General features: G+C 49.8%; 1 protein-coding gene across 2 annotated transcripts in view; it reads left to right on the forward strand.

The window, feature by feature from the left end:
* The window catches only part of DNAH10 (dynein axonemal heavy chain 10), a 712041-nt gene that overhangs the window by 515936 nt on the left and 181481 nt on the right, over positions 1–14624 (forward strand). The gene's annotated exons all lie outside the window — the stretch shown is intronic.

The raw sequence follows: 14624 nt of genomic DNA on the forward strand, positions 1-14624 counted from the left end.
ACCATCCCTGAATCTATCTGGTAATAAAATTCAGAGAATTCGTCACAAATGTTTGCAAACACATGTTTAGCTGCTGGCCACTTCACGGCTTCTCTGATACAGCAGTCCTAACTACTTGATAGCAGTGCCCACATTGGGCCATGTAATTTGTCACAGTACGCCTCATAATAAAGGCCATTACTAAAACAGTTCCAGACTGAGAGCTAACTTACCAGGGAGCCACCCCCAGGATCTCCCATTGGCACTACAAGGAACAGCATGCCTTCCAAATGCTGCTCCCATTCAATGCCTCATGCACACAAGCAGACAAACAATTTGGAAGCTGCTCAATCATACCTGGAGATAATTATATATCAGGTGCTGGAAGGGGGAGGGGTCACAGACAAACAAACAAAGAGGAAGGGGGGTGCAAATCCCCACCCCCAAATTCCCTTCCGCACACTGAAAATTACCTGTAACCGTCCCTGAATCTATCTGGTAATAAAATTCAGAGAATTCGTCACAAATGTTTGCAAACACATGTTTAGCTGCTGGCCACTTCACGGCTTCTCTGATACAGCAGTCCTAACTACTTGATAGCAGTGCCTACATTGGGCCATGTAATTTGTCACAGTACGCCTCATAATGAAGGCCATTACTAAAACAGTTCCAGACTGAGAGCGAACTTACCAGGGAGCCACCCCCAGGATCTCCCATTGGCACTACAAGGAACAGCATGCCTTCCAAATGCTGCTCCCATTCAATGCCTCATGCACACAAGCAGACAAACAATTTTGAAGCTGCTCAATCATACCTGGAGATAATTATATATCAGGTGCTGGAAGGGGGAGGGGTCACAGACAAACAAACAAAGAGGAAGGGGGGTGCAAATCCCCACCCCCAAATTTCCTTCTGCACACTGAAAATTACCTGTAACCATCCCTGAATCTATCTGGTAATAAAATTCAGAGAATTCGTCACTAATGTTTGCAAACACATGTTTAGCTGCTGGCCACTTCACGGCTTCTCTGATACAGCAGTCCTAACTACTTGATAGCAGTGCCCACATTGGGACATGTAATTTGTCACAGTACACCTCATAATAAAGGCCATTACTAAAACAGTTCCAGACTGAGAGCTAACTTACCAGGGAGCCACCCCCAGGATCTCCCATTGGCACTACAAGGAACAGCATGCCTTCCAAATGCTGCTCCTATTCAATGCCTCATGCACACAAGCAGACAAACAATTTGGAAGCTTCTCAATCATACCTGGAGATAATTATATATCAGGTGCTGGAAGGGGGAGGGGTCACAGACAAACAAACAAAGAGGAAGGGGGGTGCAAATCCCCACCCCCAAATTCCCTTCCGCACACTGAAAATTACCTGTAACCATCCCTGAATCTATCTGGTAATAAAATTCAGAGAATTCGTCACAAATGTTTGCAAACACATGTTTAGCTGCTGGCCACTTCACGGCTTCTCTGATACAGCAGTCCTAACTACTTGATAGCAGTGCCCACATTGGGACATGTAATTTGTCACAGTACACCTCATAATAAAGGCCATTACTAAAACAGTTCCAGACTGAGAGCTAACTTACCAGGGAGCCACCCCCAGGATCTCCCATTGGCACTACAAGGAACAGCATGCCTTCCAAATGCTGCTCCCATTCAATGCCTCATGCACACAAGCAGACAAACAATTTGGAAGCTGCTCAATCATACCTGGAGATAATTATATATCAGGTGCTGGAAGGGGGAGGGGTCACAGACAAACAAACAAAGAGGAAGGGGGGTGCAAATCCCCACCCCCAAATTCCCTTCCGCACACTGAAAATTACCTGTAACCATCCCTGAATCTATCTGGTAATAAAATTCAGAGAATTCGTCACAAATGTTTGCAAACACATGTTTAGCTGCTGGCCACTTCACGGCTTCTCTGATACAGCAGTCCTAACTACTTGATAGCAGTGCCTACATTGGGCCATGTAATTTGTCACAGTACGCCTCATAATGAAGGCCATTACTAAAACAGTTCCAGACTGAGAGCAAACTTACCAGGGAGCCACCCCCAGGATCTCCCATTGGCACTACAAGGAACAGCATGCCTTCCAAATGCTGCTCCCATTCAATGCCTCATGCACACAAGCAGACAAACAATTTGGAAGCTGCTCAATCATACCTGGAGATAATTATATATCAGGTGCTGGAAGGGGGAGGGGTCACAGACAAACAAACAAAGAGGAAGGGGGGTGCAAATCCCCACCCCCAAATTCCCTTCTGCACACTGAAAATTACCTGTAACCATCCCTGAATCTATCTGGTAATAAAATTCAGAGAATTCGTCACTAATGTTTGCAAACACATGTTTAGCTGCTGGCCACTTCACGGCTTCTCTGATACAGCAGTCCTAACTACTTGATAGCAGTGCCCACATTGGGCCATGTAATTTGTCACAGTACGCCTCATAATAAAGGCCATTACTAAAACAGTTCCAGACTGAGAGCTAACTTACCAGGGAGCCACCCCCAGGATCTCCCATTGGCGCTACAAGGAACAGCATGCCTTCCAAATGCTGCTCCCATTCAATGCCTCATGCACACAAGCAGACAAACAATTTGGAAGCTGCTCAATCATACCCGGAGATAATTATATATCAGGTGCTGGAACGGGGAGGGGTCACAGACAAACAAACAAAGAGGAAGGGGGGTGCAAATCCCCACCCCCAAATTTCCTTCCGCACACTGAAAATTACCTGTAACCATCCCTGAATCTATCTGGTAATAAAATTCAGAGAATTCGTCACAAATGTTTGCAAACACATGTTTAGCTGCTGGCCACTTCACGGCTTCTCTGATACAGCAGTCCTAACTACTTGATAGCGGTGCCCACATTGGGCCATGTAATTTGTCACAGTACGCCTCATAATGCTGGGGACTCCGTAAGGACCATGGGGAATAGACGGGCTCCGCAGGAGACAGGGCACTTTAAGAAAGATATTGGATACTGGTGTGCTCTGGCTCCTCCCTCTATGTCCCTCCTCCAGACCTCAGTTCGAATCTGTTCCCGGACGAGCTGGGTGCTACTTAGTGAGCTCTCCTGAGCTTGCTAAAAAGAAAGTATTTTGTTAGGTTCTTTTATTTTCAGAGAGATCTGCTGGCAACAGACTCTCTGCTACGTGGGACTGAGGGGAGAAAAGCAGCCCTACTCACTGAAGATAGGTCCTGCTTCTTAGGCTACTGGACACCATTAGCTCCAGAGGGATCGTACACAGGATCGCACCCTTGGTCATCCGATCCCGGAGCCGCGCCGCCGTCCCCCTCGCAGAGCCAAAAGACAGAAGCCGGTGTCAGAAGCAAGAAGACTTCGAAATCGGCGGCAGAAGACTCCAGTCTTCATATGAGATAGCGCACAGCACTGCAGCTGTGTGCCATTGCTCCCACACTAAACCCACACACTCCGGTCACTGTAGGGTGCAGGGCGCAGGGGGGGCGCCCTGGGCAGCAATTAGAGACCTCTTGGCAAAAGTGGGCATATATACAGTTGGGCACTGTATTTTTTACACAGAAACGCGGGACAGAAGCCCGCCGCTGAGGGGGCGGGGCTTCTTCCTCAGCACTCACCAGCGCCATTTTCTCTCCACAGCTCCGCTGAGAGGAAGCTCCCCAGGCTCTCCCCTGCAGAATCACGGTAGAAGAGGGTAAAAAGAGAGGGGGGCACATAAATTTGGCGCAAAAACAATATATACAGCAGCTACTGGGTTAACACTAAGTTACTGTGTGATTCCTGGCAGTGGCGTAACTAGAAATTTTTCTCCCCCAAGCCAAAAAATTCTTCGGCGCAAGAAAGGGATAAATATGCGCGCGCCTTCAGCGCGCGCTGCAAAAAAGGGCCTGGTTTTGCAAAACGGGGCGTGGCATTGCAGGAAAAGACTACCTTATACCCCAGTTTTGCAACCTGCACGCCCATACGTTGGCCACCACAGGAAAGAAAAATAATCCTGATTCATGCCCCTTACATTATTTGTCATTTTTCCTCCTTATAGTAATGCCCAGTATACATTATGCCACATACTGCAATGGCCCTTAGACATTATGCCGCACACAATAATGCACATGACACAATATGCACACACTGTAATGCCCCCGACACATTATGCCACACACCGTAATGCCTGTGACACATTATGCCACACACCGTAATGCCTGTGACACATTATGACAGGAATCGCAATGCCCGTTATACATTATGCTACACACTGCAATGCCCCTGATACATTATAGCACATACAATGTCTGTGACACATTATGACACACACCGCAATGTCCGTGATACATTATGCCACACACTGCAATGCCCGATACATTATAGCACATACAATGCCTGTGACACATTATGCCACACACTGCAATGACCTTGAGACATTATACCACAATGCCCGTGATATAGTATACCATACACCGTAATGCCTGTGACACATACCGCAATGCCCTGCCCGTTATACCCTATGCCACACACCGCAATGCCCGTTATGTATTATGCCACACTGCAATGACCCTGAGACATTATACCACATACCACAATGCCCGTGATATAGTATACCACACACCGTAATGCCTGACACATTATGACACACACCGCAATGTCCGTGATACATTATGCCACACACTGCAATGACCCTGAGACATTATACCACATATCACAATGCCCGCGATATAGTATACCATACACCGTAATGCCTGTGACACATTATGACACACACCGCAATGTCCGTGATACATTATGCCACACACCGTAATGCCCATTACACATTAAGTCCTACAGTAAGGCTTCTAATTACTTTTCAATTACCTGCTCGTTGTCAGGGGTTTCATGCACTGGGTGTCATGCTCGTTGCCAGGGGTTTCATGCTCTTGGTTCCATGCACGGTGCCAGGGGTTTTCATGCTCAGGGTGTCATGCTCGTTGCCAGGGGTTTCATGCACTGGGTGTCATGCTCGTTGCCAGGTGTTTCGTGCACTGGGTGTCATGCTCGTTGCTAGGAGGTAGTCCTTGTTGCTAGGGCTGTGCTCCCAGTGCCACATATGTCCCCAGTGCCAGATATTCCCCCACGGTGCCAGGTACTCACATGCCCCAGTGCCAAATATAGCCCCCCCCCCATGTGCCAGGTACACATATACCCCCCCAGTGCCACATATGCCCCCAGTGCCAGATATTCCCCCCCCAGTGCCACATATGCTCCCCGTGCCAGATATGCCCCCAGTGCCAGATATGCCCCCAGTGCCATATATCCCCCCCCCCAGTGCCATATATGCCCCCAGTGCCATATATGCCCCCAGTGCCAGATATTTCCCCCAGTGCCAGATATTCCCCCCCAGTGCCATATATGCCCCCATTGCCAGATATTCCCCCCCAGTGCCATATATGCCCCCATTGCCAGATATTCCCCCCCAGTGCCATATATGCCCCCAGTGCCAGATATTTCTTCCCCCACCTCCCGCCCCCCCCCCCCCCCCCCGCCGCCGCCGTTTTTTGGAGGGACACGGAGGGCACAGCTCGCCTCTCCTGTGTCCCTCCTGCTGCATCATCTCCGGCGGCCGCGGGTCTAATAGGGGGAAGTGCCGGTTCGTGAGCCAATTAGAGCTCACGGACGGCACTTCCCCCTATTAGACCCGCGGCCGCCGGAGATGATGCAGGAGGGACACAGGAGAGGCGAGCTGTGCCCTCCGTGTCCCTCCAACAAGCGGCGGAGGGAAGGAGACCGCAGACTGACATGCGGACGCTCGTCCGCATGTCAGTCTGCTGTAAATCAGTGGCGCCCCCGCAGCCCCTCGCCCCCAAGCCACCGCGAGGGCTGCGGGGGCAGTAGTTACGCCACTGATTCCTGGGACATATAGCGCTGGGGTGTGTGCTGGCATACTCTCTCTCTGTCTCTCCAAAGGGCCTTGTGGGGGAACTGTCTTCAAAAAGAGCTTCCCCTGTGTGTGTGGTGTGTCGGTACGCTTGTGTCGGCATGTTTGACGAGGAAGGCTATGTGGAAACAGAGCGGGAGCAAATGAATGTGGGGTCGCCGCCGACGGCGCAGACACCCGATTGGATGGATATGTGGAAGGTTTTAAATGATAATGTTACTTCCTTGCATAAAAGGTTGGATAAAGCTGAAGCCTTGGGACAGCCGGGGTCTCAGCCCATGCCTGATCCTATGTCGCAGAGGCCGCCAGGGTCTCAGAAGCGCCCACTATCCCAAATTGTTGACACAGATGTCGTCACGGATTCTGACTCCAGTGTCGATGGCGATGATGCAAAGTTACAGCCTAAAATGGCTAAAGCCATCCGTTACATGATTATAGCAATGAAGGATGTGTTGCACATCACAGAGGAAACCCCAGTCCCTGACAAGAGGGTTTATATGTATGGGGAAAAAAGGCAAGAGGTGACCTTTCCCCTTTCACATGAGTTAAACGAGTTATGTGAAAAGGCTTGGGATTCTCCAGATAGCAAACTGCAGATTTCCAAACGGATGCTTATGGCGTATCCTTTCCCGCCAACAGACAGGTTACGCTGGGAATCCTCCCCTAGGGTAGACAAAGCTTTAACACGCTTATCCAAGAGGGTAGCCCTGCCGTCACAGGATACGGCCACCCTAAAAGATGCTGCGGATAGAAAGCAGGAGGGTATCCTGAAGTCCATTTATACACATTCAGGTACCCTACTAAGGCCGGCAATTGCGTCGGCCTGGATGTGTAGTGCTGTAGCAGCATGGACAGATACCTTATCTGAGGAACTTGATACCTTGGACAAGGATACTATAGTACTGACCCTGGGGCATATAAAAGACGCTGTCCTATATATGAGAGATGCCCAAAGAGACATTAGCCTACTGGGCTCTAGAATAAATGCAATGTCGATTTCTGCCAGAAGGGTCCTGTGGACTCGGCAATGGACAGGCGATGCCGACTCAAAAAGGCACATGGAGGTTTTACCTTACAAGGGTGAGGAATTGTTTGGGGACGGTCTCTCGGACCTGGTCTCCACAGCTACGGCTGGAAAGTCAATTTTTTTGCCATATATTCCCTCACAACCTAAGAAAGCACCATATTACCAAATGCAGTCCTTTCGATCACAAAGAGGCAAGAAAGTACGAGGTGCGTCCTTTCTTGCCAGAGGCAGGGGTAGAGGAATAAAGCTGCATAATACAGCTAGTTCCCAGGAACAGAAGTCCTCCCCAGGCCTCCACTAAATCCACCGCATGACGCTGGGGCTCCACAGGCGGAGCTAGGCCCGGTGGGGGGCGCGTCTCCGAAATTTCAGCCACAAGTGGGTTCACTCCCAGGTGGATCCCTGGGCTATAGAGATTGTGTCTCAGGGATACAAGCTGGAATTCGAAGAGATGCCCCCTCACCGTTACCTCAAATCGGCCCTGCCAGCTTCCCCCTTAGAGAGGGAAATAGTGTTAGTTGCAATTCACAAATTGTATCTTCAGCAGGTGGTGGTAAAGGTTCCCCTCCTTCAACAGGGAAGGGGTTACTATTCGACCATGTTTGTGGTACCGAAACCGGACGGTTCGGTCAGACCCATATTGAATTTAAAATCCCTGAACATATACCTGAAAGGGTTCAAGTTCAAGATGGAATCGATCAGAGCGGTCATCGCAAGCCTGGAGGAGGGGGATTTTATGGTGTCTCTGGACATAAAGGATGCTTACCTTCATGTCCCCATTTATCCACCTCATCAGGAGTACCTCAGATTTGTGGTACAGGATTGTCATTACCAATTCCAGACGTTGCCGTTTGGTCTCTCCACGGCACCGAGAATATTTACCAAGGTAATGGCGGAAATGATGGTGCTCCTGCGACGGCAGGGAGTCACAATTATCCCATACTTGGACGATCTCCTCATAAAGGCGAGGTCCAGAGAGCAGTTGCTGATCAGCGTGGCACTCTCTCGGGAAGTATTACAACAGCACGGCTGGATTCTGAATATTCCAAAGTCGCAGTTGATTCCTACGACTCGTCTGCCTTTCCTGGGCATGATTCTGGACACAGACCAGAAGAGGGTTTATCTCCCGATGGAGAAGGCTCAGGAGCTCATGACATTGGTCAGAGACCTATTAAAACCAAAACAGGTGTCGGTGCATCATTGCACGCGAGTCCTGGGAAAGATGGTGGCCTCATACGAGGCCATTCCCTTCGGCAGGTTCCATGCAAGGACCTTTCAGTGGGATCTGTTGGACAAGTGGTCCGGATCACATCTACTGATGCATCGGCTGATCACCCTGTCCCCCAGGGCCAGGGTGTCTCTCCTGTGGTGGCTGCAGAGTGCTCACCTTCTCGAGGGCCGCAGATTCGGCATTCAGGACTGGGTCCTGGTGACCACGGACGCAAGCCTCCGAGGGTGGGGAGCAGTCACTCAGGGAAGAAATTTCCAAGGTCTGTGGTCAAGTCAGGAGACTTGTCTTCACATCAACATCCTGGAACTAAGGGCAATATACAACGCCCTACGACAAGCGGAGACCCTGCTTCGCGACCGACCGATGCTGATTCAGTCAGACAACATCACTGCAGTGGCTCATGTAAACCGCCAAGGCGGCACAAGGAGCAGGGTGGCGATGGCGGAAGCCACCAGAATTCTTCGCTGGGCGGAGAATCACGTAAGCGCACTGTCAGCAGTGTTCATTCCGGGAGTGGACAACTGGGAAGCAGACTTCCTCAGCAGGCACGACCTCCACCCGGGAGAGTGGGGACTTCATCAAGAAGTTTTCACGCAGATTGCAAGTCGGTGGGAACTGCCACAAGTAGACATGATGGCATCCCGCCTCAACAAAAAGCTACAGAGATATTGCGCCAGGTCAAGAGACCCTCAGGCGATAGCTGTAGACGCTCTAGTGACACCGTGGGTGTTCCAGTCGGTCTATGTATTTCCTCCTCTTCCTCTCATACCCAAGGTGCTGAGAATCATAAGAAGAAGAGGAGTGAGAACAATACTCATTGTTCCGGATTGGCCAAGAAGGACTTGGTATCCAGAGTTGCAAGAACTGCTCACAGAGGACCCATGGCCTCTGCCTCTAAGACAGGACTTGTTGCAACAGGGGCCCTGTCTGTTCCAAGACTTTTCGCGGCTGCGTTTGACGGCATGGCGGTTGAACGCCGGATCCTAGCAGAAAAAGGCATTCCCGATAAGGTCATTCCTACGCTGATAAAGGCTAGGAAGGACGTGACGGCTAAACATTATCACCGTATATGGCGAAAATATGTTGCTTGGTGTGAGGCCAGGAATGCCCCTACGGAGGAATTCCAGCTGGGCCGTTTCCTTCACTTCCTACAGTCGGGAGTGACTTTGGGCCTAAAATTGGGTTCCATTAAGGTCCAGATTTCGGCCCTATCCATTTTCTTTCAAAAAGAGCTGGCTTCTCTTCCTGAAGTCCAGACGTTTGTGAAGGGAGTGCTGCATATTCAGCCCCCTTTTGTGCCTCCAGTGGCACCTTGGGATCTTAACGTGGTGTTGAGTTTCCTGAAGTCACACTGGTTTGAGCCACTAAAAACCGTGGAGTTAAAATTTCTCACGTGGAAGGTGGTCATGCTATTAGCCTTGGCTTCAGCTAGGCGTGTGTCAGAATTAGCGGCTTTGTCACATAAAATCCCCTATCTGGTTTTCCATATGGACAGGGCGGAATTGCAGACCCGTCCGCAATTTCTGCCAAAAGTGGTGTCATCTTTTCATATGAACCAACCTATCGTGGTGCCTGTGGCTACTCGTGACTTGGAGGATTCCGAGTTACTAGATGTGGTCAGGGCTTTGAAGGTTTATGTAGCCAGAACGGCTAGAGTCAGGAAAACTGAGTCACTGTTTATCCTGTATGCACCCAACAAGCTGGGTGCTCCTGCTTCAAAGCAAACTATTGCTCGCTGGCAGAGGCGTAACTAGGGTTTTTGGAGCCCAGGGCAAGATCAATAATGGCGCCCCCCCCCCAAAAAAAAAATAAATAATAATAATAATAATAATAATAATAATTTTTTCTTAATAAAAATAATAAATTAATAAAATGATAATAAAAAAAAAATACAAAAGGAAAGTATGTGCAGACGCCACCGGTGTCACTGCATATAAAGATGTCAGGGTGTGTATGTATGTGTATGTAGGTGCAGTGGTCGAAGTTGAATTTTTGAAGGTGGAATGAAAGAGTGCAGATAGAAAAGGGGCGCGGTCACTCAAAAGGGGCGTGTCCTTCAGTGTAGTAGTGTAGTAGGACCCCTTATACTATCTAGTACTGGTGCCCCTTTCACATTATAGCACACGGTATGAGCCGAAATTCACATTATAGCACACAGTATGAGCCGAAATTCACATTGCCCCACACGGCATGAGCCGAAATTCACATTATAGCACACAGTATGAGCCGAAATTCACATTACCCCACATGGTATGAGCCAAAATTCACATTATAGCACACGGTATGAGCCGAAATTCACATTATAGCACACGGTATGAGCCAAAATTCACATTACTCCACATGGTATGAGCCAAAATTCACATTTCCCCACATGGTATGAGACGAAATTCACATTACAGCACACGGTATGAGCCGAAATTCACATTACAGCACACGGAATGAGCCAAAATTCACATTACCCCACATAGTATGAGCCGAAATTCACATTATAGCACACGGTATTAGCCAAAATTCACGTTACAGCACATGATATGAGCCAAAATTCCCATTATAGAGTTAGGGGATCCTACACCCAGAATTAACATGGCCTGTGGGGCACTATGATGAGGGGAGCCCACCCCCTTAATAGACTAATTGCAGAGTTTAGCAGCGGAAGGGCTGCAGCGGTTTCTCACCCCAAGCTGCGGCGCTTCTGCCACCTCCGACACTCCACATCTTCGGCACCACCCGGGATGCAGAGCACCGCACCGGGTATGCACCCTTTTCAGTGTGGTCTGCTGCGCTCCGAAGGGGTTCTTGTTTCATGCTGCAGGATCCCGATGTGCGCCTTCCTCCCCGCTGTTACTGTCACGGTAAGCATTAGTATCGTTTACCGCAGAGGCCATTTTCTGAGGCATATGTGTTAAACCTCAGGAACTGAGATGCCCTTCTCACCATACAGCTGTGTGGCCGAGCCGGGCGGGGGGACAGCCAGCAGCAGCATGCCGGATATCAGCAGCAGAGGGTGCGGGCTGTATATACTTGAGGCAGCTGGATATTCAACAGTGCTGAAAGCCTCCGGAGCCCGCACCCCCGGAGCTGCAGTACACCGGCAGAGGACACCCATCCCCCGAACCCTGCGTAGCCCAAAGCCGAAGATCAGCAGCATGTTGAACGCGGAAGCAGAAGCTGCTTATTGCCGGTCAGCATGCTGCTGATCTCCGGCTTTGGGCTCCGCATGTGCATTACAGCCCCCACCCTCGGCTGCTGATATCCGGCATGCTGCCCCTGCTGCTGGCTTTCCACCCGCCCGGCTCGCCCACCCAGCTGGATGGTGAGTGAGAAGGGCATCTCAGTGCCCGTGGTTTAATACATATCTATCTTCGGTAAATGGCCATTAGTACATCCCACACACACTGATTACACACACACAGACTGGCCACCCCCAAATCCTACACACACCCACTCAGACTACACACACACATTCTCATACTTTCCTCTCCCCCACACACACACTGGACTGCAAAAATTTACACACACTGACACTGTTCCACACACACACAATTAACACACACTCACACTGTCCCACACACACAATTAACACACACGCACACTGTCCCACACACGGGCATCGGCTCAGAGGCAGTGGCGTGCGGTGAGGTCAGTGGCGTGCGGTGAGGCACTACAGCCATAATGTCCGCCGAATCCTGCCGATGACCCCTACCGCCACCGAGCCAATGCCCGCCACTGCCTCTGAGCCGATGCCCGCTGCCACCACCAATGGCTTACAAACTCGCCCACCATCAACTGACCCAGCCCTCCGCCACTAATTTGCAACTCAGTCCAAAGTCGCCAATGCCCGCTGCATGCCTGCTCATCATACTTGTGATATATTGTACATTTTTATAGAAAAAAATAATAATCAGTGTTTGGGACTGGGAAGGGAGTGGGAGGAGGACATGAATGCAATTTTGTTGTCCAGGGTTTCCATTAACTTAATGGAGAAGGGTCTGAATGGGTTAAAAATGTAAAAAAAAACTGCGTGAGGTCCCCCTCCTAAGTATAACCAGCCTCGGGCTCTTTGAGCCGGTCCTGGTTGTTTAAATACTGGGAAAAAATTGGACAGGGGTTCCCCGTATTTAGACAACCAGCATCGGGCTCTTAGTCCGGTCCTGGTTCCAAAAATACGGGGGACAAAAGATGTAGGGGTCCCCCCGTATTTTTAAAACCAGCACCAGGCTCCACTAGCCAGGGAAATAATGCCACAGCCGGGGGACACATTTATGTAGGTCCCTGCGGCCGTGGCATTACCCCCCCCAACTAGTCACCACTGGCCGGGGTTCCCTGGAGGAGTGGGGACCCCTTAAATCAAGGGGTCACCCCCCCTCCAGGCACCCAAGGGCCAGGGGTGAAGCCCGAGGCTGTCCCCCCCATCCGTGGGCTGTGGATGGGAGGCTGATAGCCATGTAAGTAAAAAAAGAATATTGTTTTTTGTTGTGGAACTACAAGGCCCAGAAAGCCTCCCCCGCTTGCTGGTACTTGGAGAACCTCAAGTACCAACATGCAGGGAAATAACGGGCCCGCCGGTACCTGTAGTTCTACAACAGAAAAAATACCCAAATAAAAACACAACTCACACACCGTGACAGTAAAAATTTATTAAAGCACACTGACACACTCACACATACTTACCTATATCCCACGCCGGTCACGTCCACTTGTCCAGTAGAATCCAATAGGGGTAGCTGTAAAAATGAGAGATACATTACTTACCTACATCCCACGCCGGTCACGTCCACTTGTCCAGTAGAATCCAGTAGGGGAATCTGTAAAAATGAGAGACAGATTACTTACCTACATCCCACGCCGATCACGTCCACTTGTCCAGTAGAATCCAATAGGGGTACCTGTAAAATTGAGAGACAGATTACTTACCTACATCCCACGCCGGTCACGTCCACTTGTCCAGTAGAATCCAATAGCGTTACCTGTAAAAATGAGAGACAGATTACTTACCTACATCCCACGCCGATCACGTCCACTTGTCCAGTAGAATCCAATAGGGGTACCTGTAAAAATGAGAGACAGATTACTTACCTACATCCCACGCTGGTCACGTCCACTTGTCCAGTAGAATTCAATAGGGGCACCTGTAAAAATGAGAGACAGATTACTTACCTACATCCCACGCTGGTCACGTCCACTTGTCCAGTAGAATCCAGTAGGGGAATCTGTAAAAATGAGAGACAGATTACTTACCTACATCCCACGCCGGTCACGTCCACTTGTCCAGTAGAATCCAATAAGGGTACCTGTAAAAATGAGAGACAGATTACTTACCTACATCCCACGCCGGTCACGTCCACTTGTCCAGTAGAATTCAATAGGGGTACCTGTAAAAATTAAAATGATACTTACAAACTGCAATCCACAGGAGGAGAGAGAGAGAGAGAGAGGGGGGGGGGGGGGAGAGAGACTAACCTGCTGCTGCTGCTGGGGAGACCGGCACACACTGCAGGGCCACGACGGGAGGATGGAGCCGGCGGAGGAGGGGGAGAGCCACACACCGCCGCTCCTGTCAGCGGCAGCGGAGGAGGACGGGGCGCACACTACAGACGCCAATAACCGCCGACACAATTAACAAACACACACACAATTAACACACGCACACTGTCCCACACACAATTAACACACACGCACGCACACTGTCCCACACACACGCACACTGTCCCACACACACAATTAACAAACACGCACTGTCCCACACACACACAATTAACACACTCACACTGTCCCACACACACACACACACACACACTGTCCCACACACACACAATTAATACACACGCACACTGTCCCACACACACACAATTAACACACACGCACACTGTCCCACACACACACAATTAACACACACTCAAACTGTCCCACACACACACAATTAACACACTCACACTGTCCCACACACACACACACACACACACACACACACACACAATTAACACACTCACACTGTCCCACACATACACAATTAACACACACGCACACTGTCCCACACACACACAATTAACACGCACTCAAAACTGTCCCACACACACAATTAACACACTCACACTGTCACACACACACACAATTAACAAACACGCACTGTCCCACACACACAATTAACACTTTCACACTGTCACACACACACACAATTAACACACACACACTGTCCCACACACACACAATTAACACACGCACACTGTCCCACACACACACAATTTACACACACTCACACTGTCCCACACATACACAATTAACACACATGCACACTGTCCCAAACACACACAATTAACACGCACTCAAAACTGTCCCACACACACAATTAACACACTCACACTGTCCCACACACACAATGAACACACTCACACTGTCCCACACACAATTAACACACACGCACTGTCCCACACACAACACACACGCACACTGTCCGACACACACACAATTAACAC

This window comes from Pseudophryne corroboree, chromosome 1, assembly GCF_028390025.1.
Source record: "Pseudophryne corroboree isolate aPseCor3 chromosome 1, aPseCor3.hap2, whole genome shotgun sequence".
NCBI classification, from domain to species: Eukaryota; Metazoa; Chordata; class Amphibia; order Anura; family Myobatrachidae; genus Pseudophryne; species Pseudophryne corroboree.